This window comes from Mauremys reevesii, linkage group 3, assembly GCF_016161935.1.
Source record: "Mauremys reevesii isolate NIE-2019 linkage group 3, ASM1616193v1, whole genome shotgun sequence".
Lineage (NCBI taxonomy): Eukaryota > Metazoa > Chordata > Testudines > Geoemydidae > Mauremys > Mauremys reevesii.
In genome coordinates this window covers 199552152-199569385 of record NC_052625.1, presented here as the reverse complement: position 1 = coordinate 199569385, position 17234 = coordinate 199552152, and the positions used below count along the sequence as shown (strand labels likewise).

Genomic DNA, 17234 nt, shown 5'->3' with positions numbered 1-17234 from the left:
ACCACACAGATTCCTCTCTGCCACCTCTTTTCTGAGGGTACGTCCAGACTACCTGCCAGATCAGCGGGTAGCGATCGATTTATTGGGGATCGATACATCGCGTCTCGCGAAACTTCCTTGCACCAGCCCTGGCTGGGGACCTGCCCCAGAGCCACGCACCCTGTGAGCCTAGGATAGCTTGGAGCCGTGAGCTTTGGAGCTGGGACTTCCAGAGCTCCCAGCTCCCCATTAGTACACCAGGGAGCCTGGAATCTCTGGGACCCAAGGCTGCCGAGGAGCCACAAGACTGGTAGCCAGGGCTTCCAGGTTCCCCATCAGCCTGCATGGTGGGCTGCTGAGGAAGTGGGTCAGCTGGCCGGAAACCAGGCAGGTTTCCAAGTAAGCAGGTTTCCTACCCGGGTTCCACTGGCGCCTTTTCAAAATTGAACCATCTCGGTGAAATGTGGCGCTTCTGATGAATTCGCAAATTCCAATGGAAAAAAAAATGCATCATTGGTATTTTTCTGACCAGCTCAATCCAGGGTGGACAGGGCCTAGAACTCATTCCACGCAGGATACACTCCGAAGAGCCATCAGAGAGGAAGGACGTTGAGTCACTTTTGTTGGATGTTTGCCCATGACCTAAAGACTCTTTCCCCTTTACCAATCCAACCAATTATCCTTCCAGTTAGTGCCCAGGCTGCTTTAAAGCTGGACTGTCATGCTCGGAAGAATTTGTGGTGATCCATGTTTAAATACTAACACTTGGGGGAATAATATCACTTTTCAGCAAGAGATCAGCTCAGAAATGTTGATTTTACCTTTCAAAACCCACTTTAATACATAATTGGCCCTGGTTCACGCAGGGTGCAGCCTCCTTCTAATGTATCCTCTGTCTTTTTTCATCTTCATGGATAGAAAGAGGAGGTATTGGAGCTTTTTTCAGAAAGGATCAAGTCCCGCCTCTTCTTCAAAGGAGCCACCGGGGCTCATGAGCCTTTGCAGCATCTTCACATTCATCAGACATAAAGTTAACAAAAGAGCCAGCTACCAAATCCGCTTTGCATGCAGCTTTTATTGCAGAGCAGAATTCCGTTTAACTTCATTTCTTTTGACCGTCTGGGGAATTTTGCTAATCTGGTTAAGATAACTCTGGTGGTGTCTTAGCAACTGGAAGCTACCAGGCTTTTAGATGGTGCATATTTCCTGTGCACCAGTCTGAGTTCAATAGAGTTTTTGAACTCTCATTCTGTGGTGGAGCTTTGGATGACAGCTGCTTTCTGTAGGTTGGAAGTTGAGTTGATCCAGTCTAGGCAGACAATGCTCCTAAAAGGGGAAGGGAACTGAGCTTTTAATTTACTGTGACCCTTATTAGATTCCATATTGTGGAACTATTTAAAGCCTGATCCCTTGAAGTGCCGGACAACATCGGCTCCTGTTGGCTTCAGTGGAAGGTGAGGTGGCTCAGCACACTGCAGGATTGCACCCTTGGCATGGAGGAAGTCACTGAGGCCAAGCGATTTGCAAGATTCAAAAAAGGGGTTGGACGTTTATAGCAAGAATATCTAAAGCAGTGGTGGGCAGCCTGCGGCTCGCGGGCCACATGCAGCCCGTCAGGGTAATCCACCGGCGGGTCACGAGACAGTTTGTTTACGGCCGCCTGCAACTCCCAGTGGCTGCGGTTCGCCATTCCCGGCCAATGGGAGCAGGGGCCAGAGGCAATGGCAGGAGATGAGCCCAGGGACTGTAGCCTTGCAGCCAGGACCTGGGGCCAGAGGACGCAGCAGGGGCCAGGAGCAATGCATGTGTGTGGGGTAAGCCCAGTGCCAGCACCGGCACCCACCGTCTCATGGCTGGGGCCAGGGCCGGAGTCCGCAGCCCAGTGGCCAGGGCCTGGGGCCTGCTGCCACCATCTTGGGCCTGCTGCCATCTGGTGCCCACCACCGAAACCCAGGGCCAGAGGACGCAGTGGGGGACCAGGGCGATGAGTTGGGGATGGTGACCCCGGGCTGGCACCTGTCGCGGCACGGCTGGGGCTGGATCCCATGGCCCTGCAGCTGGGGCCTCAGGCTGCGCAGCTGAAGCCTGGGGGCAGTGTGCAGTGTGACCTCACTCGCACCGTACATGCAAGGTCACGCTGCCAGGAGGAGGCCATTTTGCTTTACAAAATGGCGTCCTCTGGATTGCACGACCTCAGACACATACCGTGCGTGTGAGGCCACGCTGCATGGAGGGCGCCCTTTGGTAGAGCCAAATAGCCTTCTCCATGCGGCGTGACCTTGTGCACGCTCAGAATCGCTGCGACCCCATCTGCTGATAAAATGACCCTGTTCAGGGTCGCGACCCACAGTTTGGGATGGCTGGTCTAGCTGAAGGCCGCGGATTGCCTTGCGTTTCTGCACCTCTGTCCAAGGCATGAGAGCCTTTGATGAAATGGTTCATGCTGGAGGGCAAGAGCACTGGATGGGGGGGTCACTCTGTGGAATGGAGGGAGGTGCTGCAACAGACATAGGTGCTACATAAGGCCCCCGTTCTGCAGTTGAATGCATGTGGGTGGACCTTGGACTTCAGTGGGGCTCTGCACAGGTTCCGAGGTCCATCTGCATAGATCCAACTGCAGGATCAGGGTCTCGCCTTGTGAACCACACAGAGCTGTTGACAAGAGCTCAGAGTGTGCTCCAGTGGAGTCCAGCAAACACCCCAAAACCAGTATCACACTTTCTTTACAAACAGTCCCCAGCTGGCGTGAACCGGTGTGCAGTGGGGCTCTGCTGATTTACGGCAGCTGAGCATCTGGAAATGGACAGCTGATGGATCCTGGCAGTTCCCCTGTGCCATACAATCCTCAATCTCTCAGTCTCACCCCCACCTGATTTACAGCATCTAGCCAAAGGTAACGTTGCCCTTTAAAAAAATGAGGAGTCTTTATGGCATCTTAGAGACTAATTAATGTATTTGGGCATAAGCTTTTGGGGGCTAGAACCCACTTCATCAGAGGTATGAAGTAAAAAATACTGGAGCAGGTATAAATACATGAAAGGATGGGGGTTGCTTTACCAAGTGTTAGGTCGGTCTAACGAGATAAATCAACAGCTCCTGTATTTTTTACTTCATACATCTGATGAAGTGGGCTTTAGCCCATGAAAGCTTATGCTCAGATAAATTTGTTAGTCTCAAAGGTGCCACAAGGACTCCTCGCTTTTTTAGCTGATACAGACTAACACAGCTACCACTGAAACCTCTTGCCCTTTAAGAGTTGAATCCCTGTGTGCCTCTGTTTCCACGCCCACCCTCTGCCTTGATTGTCTATTTAGATTACATGATCTCTGGGGGTAGGGAATCACTGGCTCTGCATCTGTTTATCCAGCACCTAACTCAATGGGGCCCCAATCTGGGATGGGACTTTTAACAGCCACTGTAAAACAATAGGGAGGCAGTGTTGCCTAATGGATAGATCACTGGCCTGGGGTTGAGGAGACCTGTCTTCTATTCCCAGCTTTTCCATTGGCCTGCTGCATGATGTAGGGCAAGTGCCCATGCTTCTTTGTGCCTCAGTTTCCCCTATCTCAAATAGGGATAATGATCCTGTCCTCCTTTGTAAAGCACTTTGAGCTCAATGTCTGAAAACTCTAGGTATTATTAATAAATAACAGTAATTCTCATGAGAGAGGTGAGCCTTAAGGCGGGATTTGAAAGTAGTGGCTTTGCAGATGGTTTCAAGGGAGATTTTCCCACTCATAAGAGAATATGTGGAGGCTGGTTACCCTGGCAGAGCAAAGGCTGGGGCTGATGTCCCCACAGAATAAGAAGCCCCACCCTTGCTCACTCCATGCCCTGTCTCTCCATTGCTCGCTCTCCCCAACCCTCACTCGCCTATTTTCACTGGCCTGGGTCAGGGGTGCGGGCGGAGGTGAGGACTCTGGCTGGGGGTGAAGGCTCTGGGGTGGGGCCAGGGATGAGGGGTTTGGGGTTTCAGAGGGGGCTCAGTGCTGGGGCAGGAGGTTGGGAGGGAATGTGGGGTCTGGGAGGGAATGGGGGTGCGGGAAGGGGCTCAGGGCTGGGGGAAGGGATTTGGGGTCCAGGATGCTGAGTGGGCTCTGGGCAGTGCGTATCTGAGGCAGCTCACAGAAGCGCTAACATATCCTGTGGGCTCTTAGGCACAGGGGTGGCCAGGGAGGCTCCAAGCACTGCCCTCTCCTGCAGGTGCCACCCCCTCAGCTGCCATTGGCTGTGGTTTCCAGCCAATGGGAGATGTAGAGTCGGCACTCGGGGCAGGGGCAGCGCACGGAGCTGCCCTGGCTGCCCCTGTGCCTAGGAGCCAGACATCGCTGGCCACTTCCGGGAGCCGCACAGAGCCAGGGCAGGCAGGGAGCCTGCCTTAGCCCCGCTGCGCCACCAACCAGACTTTTAACGGTCCAGTTAGTGGTGCTGACCAGAGCTGCCAGTGTCCCTTTTCGACTGGGCATTCCAGTCGAAAACCAGACACCTAGCATCCCTATTCTGCACTCACTTCATCATCTGCATGATCCCAAAGTGTAGCCCATTTAAGGCATTTCCAGTCACTTCAGTGGGGCAGATCAGGACTTCAGAGCACATCACGTGGTCTCAGGCAGGCTGGCTGGATACCTGCAGTGAGGCCCCCATCAGCAAGTACTGGCTGTACTTTTCTAGTCACCAAGCACAGAGGGAAAGACGTGCTCATGACCACACTTACTATCTGAGTATCTAGCAGCAGCCAGGCCTTTAATGTGCCCGGTACACTGCAAACCAGAGTAGTAAAACAGCTGCTGTTCTTATGGCCCCAGAGGTGGCTGCCTTTCAGTGGTGGGTTAAGTGATTGCGGTGCTTTTTGATCTTTCTAGGTGTGTGCAGGGCTGTATGAAAGCACGGTCAGTCCATTTCCATGCCTGGGATCTCAGCATTCTTTTTTCTTTTTCTTTTTTAAAGATGCAACTAGGTCTCATATTGGCAAAAAGAAGTTTGAAAGGGTGACCTGAGTGTAACTGACCCCTGCCTGAGTGTGCGATAGCCTGAAAGAGCTGAGTTCCTGCAAAAGGTGGGAACTGCCCCAGTCATCTTCTCTCGGAAACCTGCTGCCACTGCAGGAAGGAGAGGGGCCACAGCAAAGGGGCAGTGCTCCTGCACATGGACGATGCCAGGAGAGGACCCAGGTGCCATAGGCACGGACTCCGTGGGTGTTCTGGGGCTCAAGCACCCACAGAAAAAAGTAGAGGGTGCTCAGCACTCACCAGCCACAGCAGTTGGGTGGCCACTGGGCTGCCCCCGATCAGCTGTTGAGTAGGCCCCGGGCTGGCCGTGGATCAGCTTTTTGGCAGCTGGTGGAAGGCGCTTGGGGGAGGGTGGAGAGGAGCCAGCGGCAGACAGGGGTGGACCTGGGGAGGGGACAGAGCGGAGGAAGGAAGAGGCAGCATGAGGGTAGGGATTTAGGGGAACAGGCGGAATGGGGGCGGGGCCTCGGGGAGGAGCTGGGGTGGAGCACTCCCCAGGAAAAATAAAAGTCAGCGCTTGTGCCATATGCCATGTACCTACAGCCCCCGATTTCCTTAATTCAGCCCTGGGAGAAAGTGCATTGTGGGTGAAATTCACCCCCCATGCAGAAGGCCTCAAAGTAAGGCTTACATGGATCTGAAAAGGCCCTAAGGGTATGTGACATTATTGACATGAACTGTGACCTTATAGATCAATGTTGCAACCAAGGTCCTGTAGTTGGACCAAACCTTGAACATAGGAGGTCAAGTAAGATGTTTATCAAAAGGTTGTAATTTGCAGGTTATAATTATGATGTCTGTATGTGTGTATCATTTTTGTATCTGAAGTTATGAATATTGGCTAGGTACTTGTATCTCAGTGTGTTTGATCCTTAGTAGCATTAGTGAAGCATTTGGTCAGCTTCTTGAGAAAGGAATTTTCAGATTAAGTGCCCAGCCAAGAAACACTTAACTGACAATGGACCTTGGGAGACTCCAATCTGCATATGAGAAGCTTCCCTGGGGACGGTCAAGGTAGCATGTTAGCAATGGCTGCTCTACCTGTAAAGAACTGAGTCATGCATGTGTAACCCTTGGGAAAATCTCAACCCTAGCCTGGGGGCAGCAATTCATACATAGGGGTCCCTTACAACATAATACAATGCAAAACAAGCCCACCACCCACCCACACCCAAAAATAAACCACCCTGGGCTGGATACCTGGGCACCTCACAACTTCTAAGCACAACAGCACTCTTCTCTGAGCAAAAAAGGTCAAATTACAACACACACAACAAAAACAACAAAAAGGAAAAAAAGAAAGCCAGAGTTCATAGGTCAAAGTGGTCAAACAGTGAGCAAAACCCCAAAGTTGTCCTGTTCTCTCTCCCTTCTTCCGGGCCCCCCCCAACCCCCCCCCCAACCCACCCACAGTCCAAAAGTCCCACAATCCAAAGTCTGGTTCCCCGTCAGCCTCAGCTCTCATCTCTCTCTCTCTCTCTCCCCCTCCTCCTGCTCTGGGCTGAAGGGCACTCCTACCCTTGTGGGGGGGGGGCCCCTGCCCCTTCTCGGGGGTTCTTGCAGCGCTAGTCTCTCTCTCAAAAAACAGCTCAGCCTGCTTGCTCTGTGGGCTCCCGCTCTGCCAGCTGCTCTGGCCCACCAGCTGTCCTGTGAGCTCTCCAGCCGTCCTCACGCTTGCTGGGCTCTCCTCTCTGCTCCACCACGGTATGGCTTCAGGCTCCCCCACCATAGGCACAGTACTCAGTGCTCTCAGCTCAGCAAGTCCAGCTCTTCAGTGATTTCAGCTCTTAGTGGGGAGCCCCAGTTCTGGCACACAAGAAGCCTGCACCACCACTCTGCCCCAGCCTCTCTCTTCTCTTCCAATGGGTTTTGGAACCCCCCCCCCCCATCTAGCAAACCCCCATCACAAGACAATTTTGTAGTCCCCATTTACCCAATCAGGGTGACAACATCAGGGGGGGGGCATCCTGACTTTGCTTACACATGGACATGTGACTGGCCCATGTGACTCCAAACTCAACCTGGCTGCTGTAATTTTCCACAGTAAGAACAAAGGGGTCTTTCCACACAGCAGAGGATATAAAAGGCCTTGGAAACCTCTCCATTTTGTCTTCAGTCCTGCTTCTTACCTCTGGAGGAACTTTGCTACAAACTGAAGCTCTGAGCAAAGGACTGAGTGACTCATCCCAGCGGGGGATGTTCTCCAGAGACTTGATTTGAACCTGCAGTTTATTCCATCACTGCTACAAGCCTGAACCAAGAACTTTACCATTACTGTATGGAATTAATTCCATTTAACCAATTTTAACTCTCATCTATATTTCTTTCTTTTTATGAATAAAGCTTTAGATTTTAGATTCTAAAGGATTGGCAACAGCGTGATTTGCGGGTAAGATCTGATTTGTATATTGACCTGGGTGTTGGGGATCGGGAGAAACTTTTTTTCTTTTACTGGGTTATTGGTTTTCCTAACCATTCATCCCTATAAGGAGCGGTGCTGGTGGTGATACAAGGGAACTGGAGTATCTGAGGGAATTGCTTCTATGACTTCTGGTCAGCCAGTGGGTAAAACCAAAGTCCTCTCTGTTTGGCTGGTTTGGTTTGCCATAGAGGTGGAGAAACCCCAGCCTTGGGCTGTGACTGCCCTGCTCTAAGCAATTTGTCCTGAATCGATACTCTCAGTTGTGTCCCACCAGAGGCAGCATCGTTACTGGGTAATAATACTTAGCACTGATATAGCACTTCCTACCCGTCAAAGTGCTCTGCAAAGGGGCACAATCATTATGATTTATTTGTATTATCGCAGCATCTAGGGGCCCCCGTCATAGATTCATAGAGTCCAAGGCCAGAGGGACCACTGTGATCATTCAATCTGACCTCCTGTATAACACTGCCCCGAGGACTTCCCGAGAATAATTCCTAGAACAGATCTGTTAGAAAAACATCCAGTCTCGATTTAAAAACGGTCAGTGCTGGAGAATCCACCACAATATGTGGTCAGTTGTTCCGATGGTTACTTACTTTCCCTGTTAAAAATGTATGTCTCGTCGCTAGTCTGAATGTGTCTAGCTTCAGCTTCGAGCCATTGGATTGGTTTGTACCAGGGATCTCAAACTCAAATCACCATGAGGGCCACATGAGGACTAGTACATTGGCCCGAGGGCCGCATCACTGACACCTTTTCATACAAAGATACAAAAGCACCCCCACCCTGCCCCGGCCCCAACCCCACTTCATCCCTTCCATGAGGCCCTGCCCTTCCCACCCCTTCCCCACCCCTATTCCAACCCCTTCCCCAAAGTCCCCGCCCCAACTCCGCCCCCTCTCTGCCCCTATTCCAACCCCTTTTCTGCTGAGGGAGGACAGACTGGATGATCTAACGGGTTGCATGGGGTGGGGGAGCGGGTTTGTGTCTGTGTCAATCTCCTGGTTCTATGGTGCAAGAAAATGTAAGGACAAAATCAATTTGACTGTTTGGAAACAAAAAAATGAGACTCCCAAATCAAGCAGAGACTTTCTGTAACCCCAAAGCTATCTCAGTCAGCACCGCCAGAGCTGCTCAGCGAGGGGTTGCTGGAAATGTTATTCTGAACAGAGACCAGAGGAGGAACATTTGCATATGTTTCAAACGTGTGACCTTATCTTTCTCTTGCAGATGAGGAAGTTCCAGAGAAGAAACAGAACTGGATGGAACAACTGTCAGTGAGCTGGGTGAGATGAGCTGCGGGGGAGTGGGGAGAAGTAAATCTGGAGGAAAGAAAACTAAGTGGGTGAAATCCACCCCTGGGCAGAGGATCTGCATCTGTGCACCGCATTGTCCCCCACGCAAGTCCTCAAAATAGGGTGGAAATGATGCATATAATGGTGCAATGGGTCCTTTGCATTGATCCCAGGGAGGGAACATCTGGCAAGGATGTATGTGCACCCTGTCATTTACAGAGCTCAAAGCACTTTCTGAAGGTGGGTCTCTTATAATCCAACTTTTTTCAGATAGGAGTAATGGGGCCCACGTAGTCAAAGCGATTTATCCAGCGTCACACAGAGCATGAACACCAGAAAGACTGGGTGGGCAACAGATGAAACAGCTCTTTGTTGCTCTCAAGACCGGTTTCTCTGTAATGATTTTGTCCCAGGTAAATGGGCCATGCTTAGCAATGTTCTTTTTTAGCTATATCATTTCAATTAACAATAGTCATGTTTATTTTACGCATTTACAAATGATATTGGTTTAAATTGTCATGGCTGTGGAAAAGTACGGGAGAGTGTCGGACAATAATTTAATAACAGCAGATGCTGAGCTACAAAAAAGTTAAAGCTTTAAAAATTGTTCAGCCAGAAATTGTCAACACCACCTGTCAAAATAGACAAAGTAAATACTCTTAAATCAACCAGTCCCACCCGTTTTTACTATTTGTTCACCAGCTATTTACTCATTTGTAACAAGCGTAATTGAAAAGGCTAAGTCACTGGATTTTGGTGCTAATAATTCTCAGTCAGCATTTTTTGTACTTTGCCTGTCTGTAAATGTTGAATATTATTGATGGAAATATTTTTTTGTCGGTTTGTGTGGGTGCGGGGAAATCGACATTTTCCAATAAAAAATCTAATCCTTCCAAGTCTCCTTATGTGCAACCCGTCTTCCACATGGAGACCTGGGGCCCTTTCAGAGTTCTTCAAACCGTTCCAGCAGGCTGTGTCCCCCTAGTGTCATGTCAATTCTTGGCACCAGGGGGCATGACTGACGCCAGGGGGCATTTGATAGCTGCTTTCAACTACCTGAAAGGGGGCTCCAAAGAGGACGGATCTACACCAGCCTGTACAACATGCGGCCTGCATGGGCTCACTGTGTGGCCCCTGGGCAAGCGGCGGGGTGGGGCTGCTGGGTTCGCCCCTGCCCGGGGGGCCCCACCTCACAGCCCCGCATGCGCTGTGCTCCAACCGCCCTAACGGCCAGAAGCGCACGTGTCTCCGTCTCCCGCTCCCCCTGCCTGGCGTACGGCGGGTGCGTCACTTCTGGGGCCCGCTGAGGCGGGAAGCGCTGGGCACGAGGCAGAGCCGGTAAGTGCCGAGCGAGGGGAGGGGCGCCCGGCCTGGGCTCGAGCTGCAGCTCGGGGGGGGGGGTTGGGCCGAGCCCCCCCCCCCCGTCGGTTGGGGGCGGGGCGGCTACTGCGCTGGTTGGTCCCAGGGTGGCCTCTATAGTGATGGGGGTTGAACTGTCTGTGGGCAGCCAGGAAATCCCCGGGGGAGGGGTGTGTGTGTGTGTGTGTGTGTGTGTTGCACCTGCCCCGACTGCTGCCCCCTTCCCTGGTCCAAGGACCTTCCCCCTCCCCGGCCCCTATCACACTGCCCCCCCACACCCCTGGGCTCCCTGCGGCCCCTGTGTTTGTGTGTTGGACAGTCACATCCAATCCCTTCACACCACCCCCCCTTTCCCCTCCCCTTATTTCATGGGGGGATGACGAGCCGAGCGGGGGGACGGGCAGTGGCGGCGAGGCTTTATACTTGGGGGGAGTGAGGAGGCGAGCGGCGAGTCGGTGGCTGGAGGGGGGCATCACTTTTCAGTATTTTAATTTTTTGTACTGCTGTTTGCAATAATATGGGGGGGGGGGTTCGGCAGGGCTGGGCGGCGCTTGGGTGGGGGGTGTTGTTTCAGCGGGGCCGGGGGGTTTCGGCCCTCAGCTGTTTTCTTTGGAGTAATATGCCCCTCGCCACTTTACGAGTTGTGCAGGCCTGATCTAGACTGTTCTCAGTGGTAGCAGATGACAGAACAAGGAGCAATGATCTCAAGTTGCAGTGGGGGAAGTCTAGGTTGGATATTAGGAAAAACTTTTTCACTAGGAGGGTGGTGAAGCACTGGAATGGGTTACCTAGGGAGGTGGTGGAATCTCCTTCCTTAGAGGTTTTTAAGGCCCGGCTTGACAAAGCCCTGGCTGGGATGATTTAGTTGGGAATTGGTCCTGCTTTGAGCAGGGGGTTGGACTAGATGACCTCCTGAGATCCCTTCCAACCCTGATATCCAGCTGTCCACTTTATACAGTTTTCAAATCTTTGTCTGTGCGGCCTCTTGAATCCAGTCTAATCAAGTCTTTGAAATTTCCACCCCCAAGGGTGGAACGTCCGCAGACTGATTTTCCTGTCTCCAGATTTGCATTTGTTCCCCCCCCCCCATGCTAGTTCCTGGTAGTTCTGTGCCTTAGGTGACTTCCTCTCAGTCATGCCACTACTTGTCTTGCTTCAAGAAAGAAGTTAACCCCTTCACTCCCAACAGATAACACTACAAAGTGAGGGGGGGAATTGAGTCACACATATTCTTTCATAAAAATAAGTCAGAAGTTTCCCAGATCTTAACGTCAGGGCGTTACTACCAATGTACTGGTTAGAGTCCAGTTTGGATAATTACTCTGCCTCCCTAAATTCCCCAGTTTGAAACAGCTGTTCTTCACTTCCTGTCCCAAACTATTGTGTAGTGCTGTTGTGACTTAAGTCACCTCTGTGATGTCCTGTCCCTTTAAATGTTTGGGCACTCACTCCCCTCTCCCCAGTGCAAAGCCTCATTTTTGTGTTAGTTTCTACTATGCCACCGGAAGAATAACGTCTCCACAGCAAACAGCTGCGTTTCTTACAGCTCCCTCTGTGTCTGTCTGTCTCCTTCCCTGCTGGGTCCTCATATAACAACCTCCCTCTCGCTGACCTTCCTTTCCTGGGAGGGTTGCTGAGGACATTGCAATGTGACAGCTCGGCTGCACGGTGGAGTTTGCGGATTTCTTAGACTGCGGTGTGTCCTGTAATATAACGCACAGACATTGCATTTGCAACTCCCGAGAGCCTGGCCCAGACCCCGGTGGAATCAATAGGCGTTTTTTCTCCTGACTTCAATGAGCTTTGCCTCAGGTCCATGCTGAGCAACAGAGCAGATAAGTGAGGCACGCGCGTGCTCTGTGCTGCGTAAGAGAAGCCAGATGCAGAGAAAAGACAACGATACCTTTGGACAGTGGTACAGCTCGCCGCAAAAAGCGACCTACAGAGGTGATCTCTCAAGGCCAGATCCTGCACCCACTGACCTCCCGGATAAAACTCCCATTGCCTTTGAAAGGAGCAGCCTGATTGTGTGGGAGACTGTGTCATTATACAGGGGACATAATTGCCATCTGAGTGATTGCCTGGCACTGGCCGTAGCAGTGACTGTCTGTAAGAGACAGACCTACCTGAATAACAGGGAAAACCTGCCAAGGTGCCGCAGGCCCAGGATCTCTGGGCTACGGCTTGGCAAAGAGCTGAGAAGTGAACAGAATTGACAGGGGGTTGCACATTGAGAAGGAAATATACTGTAAGAGCTAGCGATAGAGAACGCACCCTCAAAGGGGACCTGCTTTCCCAACATACAAACCCTCACCACTCTCTCCGCTGCTACATTCTCCAGTGATTACTCGTGTCTGTCTGTTGATTTTCCTTTGCACCAGCCCTCTAAAGAGGCGGTCTGGTCTCAAGCGAGTGAGGGCATAGCAGGCAGAGCTCTAATATCCATTCTGATTGGATGCGTGGCCTTGTGCTTGTTTAGTCACTCTGTGCCTCAGTTTCCATTTCTGTAACATGATGGTACACGTATTAGGCAGCTCATTTGCAGGGGTGCTCTGGGAGATGAAATAGTTTGTTACAGATTTTTGAACAGGTGATAAGTTGGAAACATGTTTTTAGTTGATTATTAATATGAATTTATTGCAGTAGTGCCTAGAGGATGCAGTCTGGGGTGAGAGCCCCATTGTGCCAGGCACTGTACACTTATAACACCCAGACAGTCCTGTGACGGGTTGGATCACAGAAACCCCCTGTGAGCTGCCACCTGATGTGCCAAGACTACCTCCGCTCCTGTTTTCCCTGCCAGCTCAGGACTCCAGCACCCTGTCTTGCTGAGCCAGACACTCCCGTCTGCTCCAACACAGACCCAGGGTCTGAATTACTTGCCCCAAAGCTGCAGGTTTACCTGAAAACAGTTCACAGAAGTGTTAACACTCAGATACCCAACTCCCAATGGGGTCTTGTCATAGGTTTATTCCCCACTTTGAACTTTAGCGTTCACAAGATGGGGACCTGCATGGACTCCTCTAAACTAAATCCTAGTTTAGATCTGGTAAAAGCTGCCACCAACTAGAAATTCCAGTGTCTAGTACACTCCCTGTTCCCCCAAACTTTTCCTGGGGAACACAGATCCCAACTTCCTTGGATCTTAACACAAAGGGAAATAATCCATTCCCCCCCCCACCTCCTTCCCCCTCCCCTTGTCCTTGGGAGAGATACCTTGATTCAAACTCCTTGAATCAAACAAAGAGGGATTCACTTTCCCCCCTCCCCTTCCCCTGAAAATCCAAACAAGGGAAGAAATCACTCAGGTTCTAAAAGAAAAGATTTTATTAAAGAAAGAAAAAAAGTACACTATCTCTGTAATACCAGGATGGAAAAATCCAAACAAAGGACACAGACAAAGACCTCTCTCCTCAGAGATTTGAAATTATCTTGTCCCTTGATTGGTCCTCTGGTCAGGTGTTCATCAGGTTACTGAGCTTGTTAACCCTTTACAGGTAAAAGAGACTTTAACCCTTAACTATCTGTTTATGACAGGTCTAAACCCAAATAAATCCGTTTTACCCTGTATACAGCTTATGCAGGGTAAACTCATAAATTGTTTGCCCTCTATAACACTGATAGAGAGATATGCACAGCTGTTTGCTCCCCCGGGTATTAATACATACTCTAAGTTAATTAATAAGTAAAAAGTGATTTTATTAAATACAGAAAGTAGGATTTAAGTGGTTCCAAGTAGTAACAGACAGAACAAAGTAAGTCACCAAGCAAAATAAAATAAAATGTGCAAATCTATGTCTAATCAAACTGAATACAGATAAAATCCTCACCAGTTCCAGAATGCTCCCTTTTACAGACTAATCTCCTTTTAGCCTGGGTCCAGCAATCACTCACATCCCCTGTAGTTACTGTCCTTTGTTCCAGTTTCCTTCAAGTATTCTGGGGGTGGAGAGGCTCTTTCTTTAGCCAGCTGAAGACAAAATGGACGGGTCTCTCTTGGGTTTAAATAGACTTTCTCTTCTGGGTGGAGACCTCCCCTCCTCACTACTATGCAAATCCAGCTCCAAGATGGAGTTCTGGAGTCACCTGGGCAAGGCACATGTCCATGCATGACTCATTCTTTACAGGCAGAAGGCATTGTCTACATGGTATCTTGTATGTCTCCAGGAAGACTTCTAATGTGGATTGGAGCACTCCAAGATTAATTGTTCCCCAAGTGCTTCCTGATCAGGTACTTAACCTTGCGAATTCCTTCCTAAAGAAGCTGACCAAATGCCTCATAAAGCTTACTTAGAAATCAAGCCAGTATACAGCCAATATTCTTAACCTCAAGTACAAAATGATATATGTGTACAAATAGGATGAATAGCTATAGTAGACCGTAACCTTTACAGAGATATGTTACATGGCACAGGCAGCACAAAACATATTCCAGTTATGTCATACTCCCATAAAGCCTTATGGGAGGTACTCTCACAAGTTCCTGCTCTAAGGAGCTGCCAGGCCAAGTATAAGATGAGAAACAACAGCCAAGCACAAAGGGGTCTTGATCTATTGCACAGGGCTTCTAGGCACTAGAGCAGGGTAGGCAACCTATAGCCATGGGTGCCAAAGGCGGCACGCGAGCTGATTTTCAGTGGCACTCACACTTCCCGGGTCCTGGCCACCGGTCTGGGGGGCTCTGCATTTTAATTCAATTTTAAAGAAAGCTTCTTAAACATTTAAAAAACTTTATTTACTTTACATACAAGAATAGTTTAGTTCTATATTATAGACTTATAGAACGAGACCTTCTAAAAACATTAAAATGTATTACTGGCACGTGAAACCTTAAATCAGAGTGAATAAATGAAGACTCGGCACCCCACTTCTGAAAGGTTGCCGACCCCTGATCTAGGGTAATACAAATACATAACTATAACAAGTGGATACAACCAACAGGCTGAGGGTTGCAAGGTAACAGCATGGCAATGATGATCAATTGCACAGATGCATTTGGAAAATGTGGATCTGGGTCTGGATTTGGATTGGGTGTCCTTGTACCCCCTGAGAGTCCAGGCATGTTCAGATCTGAAGTCTGCGTTCATGCCCCTTTATATTTACTCTAAAAAGATAATAAAAGCAAAGATTAAAATAAATGTGATAATTAGGTTTGGCAGGATTCAATTTTTAAAATAATTTTAATGGATAATATTGATGTTTATTTGCAAGATATTTTTTATTTTTATCCATTGAAATTTTCATAGTTATGGGAAAATATGGAGAAGGGGAGTCAGACAATGGGGGGGCAGGCAATGATTATTTAATGACAGTAGATATTGAGATGTGAAAAAGGAAAGATTTATAACCATTAAAATGCAAATTGTTAACACCACGTGTCCAAAGATACAAAGTAAATATCCTTAAATCAAACTCTTTTCTTTCTTTGCCATCGGTACATTTCGATTGATATCGATGGAATGTTTTTGGTCAGTTTGTGTGTGTGCAGGGAAATGTGTGTTTACCAACATTTACCGATTAAAAATCGAATCCTTCCAAGGCTAGTTATCGTTACACACACAGCGAGTAGGGGCCTTGGATATATTTAATTGCACAGAAGAATAGCCTCAGACTGAAGTCTTTTTATGTGTCCTAGGTCAATTAATAGTTTTTGGCAGGGTCCTTAATAAATTATAATCCTTTTATTCCAGCGCATGAAGCGTTGAGTCCTTTGATCACTGATCGCCTTTCCTCACGCTTGATCTTGGCACAGTCTGGTGTATAATCAGCTGGCACCCCCTTCCAGCTGTCATTCCCTCTGCCAGTCATCCACTGTCTCCAGACGCCAAGCAACCCTTCCACAGCATGGTCAGCTGGCAGGGGTCTGGGGAATGAGAAGCCCTTGTGTTACCAAGCCTACCCTTCAACTGACACTGCTGCCATCTGCACGTATCCCCCTGCTACCCCTCAGGCCTCGCTTTCTTGCCAGCTTTATGTGGTCTTTTTGCGTGCCATCAGCCTTTGGAAACGAGCAGGGGAAGCATCCGTTTGTATGACACCCTCCCATTCTCTGTCTGGAGCAGACCGGAACTCTCATTCACTTTAGTCAAGGGCTTGATCCAAAGTCTGTTGACATCAACTTCCGCTTTGGCTCAAGTGTCAATGGGTGATGTTTTGAAAAATAGGTTATTATCACAGGGTTAGGTCCTGTCTTCACTGGGTAGCAAACTGCTGCCCCAAACGTGCCCGACAGTAACAACCACAAGGGCAAAAACTAAAAATGTTTCTGCCAGACCCAGGCTGGAGCATGGTAGAGATGAGTCGATGTGGTTTCTCACAACATTTCTCTGCCAAGGAGGGGATATCAGAGGCATAATTCATGCGACCCTGCAGCAAACATACGGGACCTGATCCCCTCGTTCGCACCAGAAACGCCATTGAATTCAATGATTTCTGATTTACACCTGTGTAAGTGAGAAGAGATTCAGGCCCAAAGTGTACGGTAACCGCCCTCCATTGCCTCAAGCTAGTAACACAATGTCTCGTGTACCCCATTCCCTGAAATGATGGGTGCAGAAGTTCAGAAGGGGTTAATACAGCACTTAGAGTTTGTGTGGGAAACAGACCCAGACATCAACTGGGCTCTGCATGACGCCGGATGGACATGCCATTAGAACACACCTAAAGGGCGTCCCAGCCATCACCCACCTGCACCCCCTGCTGGTGGGGTTTTCATAGTCGGAGCTTTCAAGGCTGGGAGGAACCTTTGTGACCCAGTCTGACGTCCTGCCTAACACAGGCTGCAGGATTCCGCCCGGTGACCCCTGTGTCAAGCCCAGGAGTGGGTGGCTGAATTGGGGCCGTGGTTCCCACTGTTTTTACTGAGGCCAACTGAGTTCTGTCTTTTTTTGCAATGTACCCAGGGTCCGAATTCGGGAGTGGGGAGGGACTCGCCGCACATCACCCCACAGCAGCATCTTCTGCCTCATGGGACTGGGCCCGGCTCCCTGCTCCAGGTCTTGCGACCCGGCGTGCGGCATCACAGGCACACTCAGGTTTGGCCCAGCCACCCCTCCATCGTGACGTCATGACTTGAGCGGTGCTGGGAGCCTGTGTGCCAGGTCACAATGCCTGGAGCAGGGAGCTGGGCTCAGCTCCACGGGCCAGGAGCCCATCTACAGCCTTCCA

General features: G+C 49.9%; 1 protein-coding gene and 1 long non-coding RNA gene across 2 annotated transcripts in view; both read left to right on the top strand.

The window, feature by feature from the left end:
• Nucleotides 1-7354: 7354 nt before the first annotated feature.
• Nucleotides 7355-9553, top strand: LOC120402072. Its single transcript, XR_005596947.1, has 3 exons — nucleotides 7355-7377; nucleotides 8644-8699; nucleotides 8979-9553. It is a non-coding gene; the product is annotated as an uncharacterized LOC120402072 (long non-coding RNA).
• Nucleotides 9554-10027: 474 nt separating this feature from the next.
• BLK (BLK proto-oncogene, Src family tyrosine kinase) overlaps nucleotides 10028-17234 on the top strand; it is a 150482-nt gene continuing 143275 nt past the window's right edge. The window contains exon 1 of the mRNA XM_039531169.1: nucleotides 10028-10046. The gene's annotated coding sequence lies outside the window, so the exon portion shown is untranslated. The remainder of the gene's footprint in view (nucleotides 10047-17234) is intronic.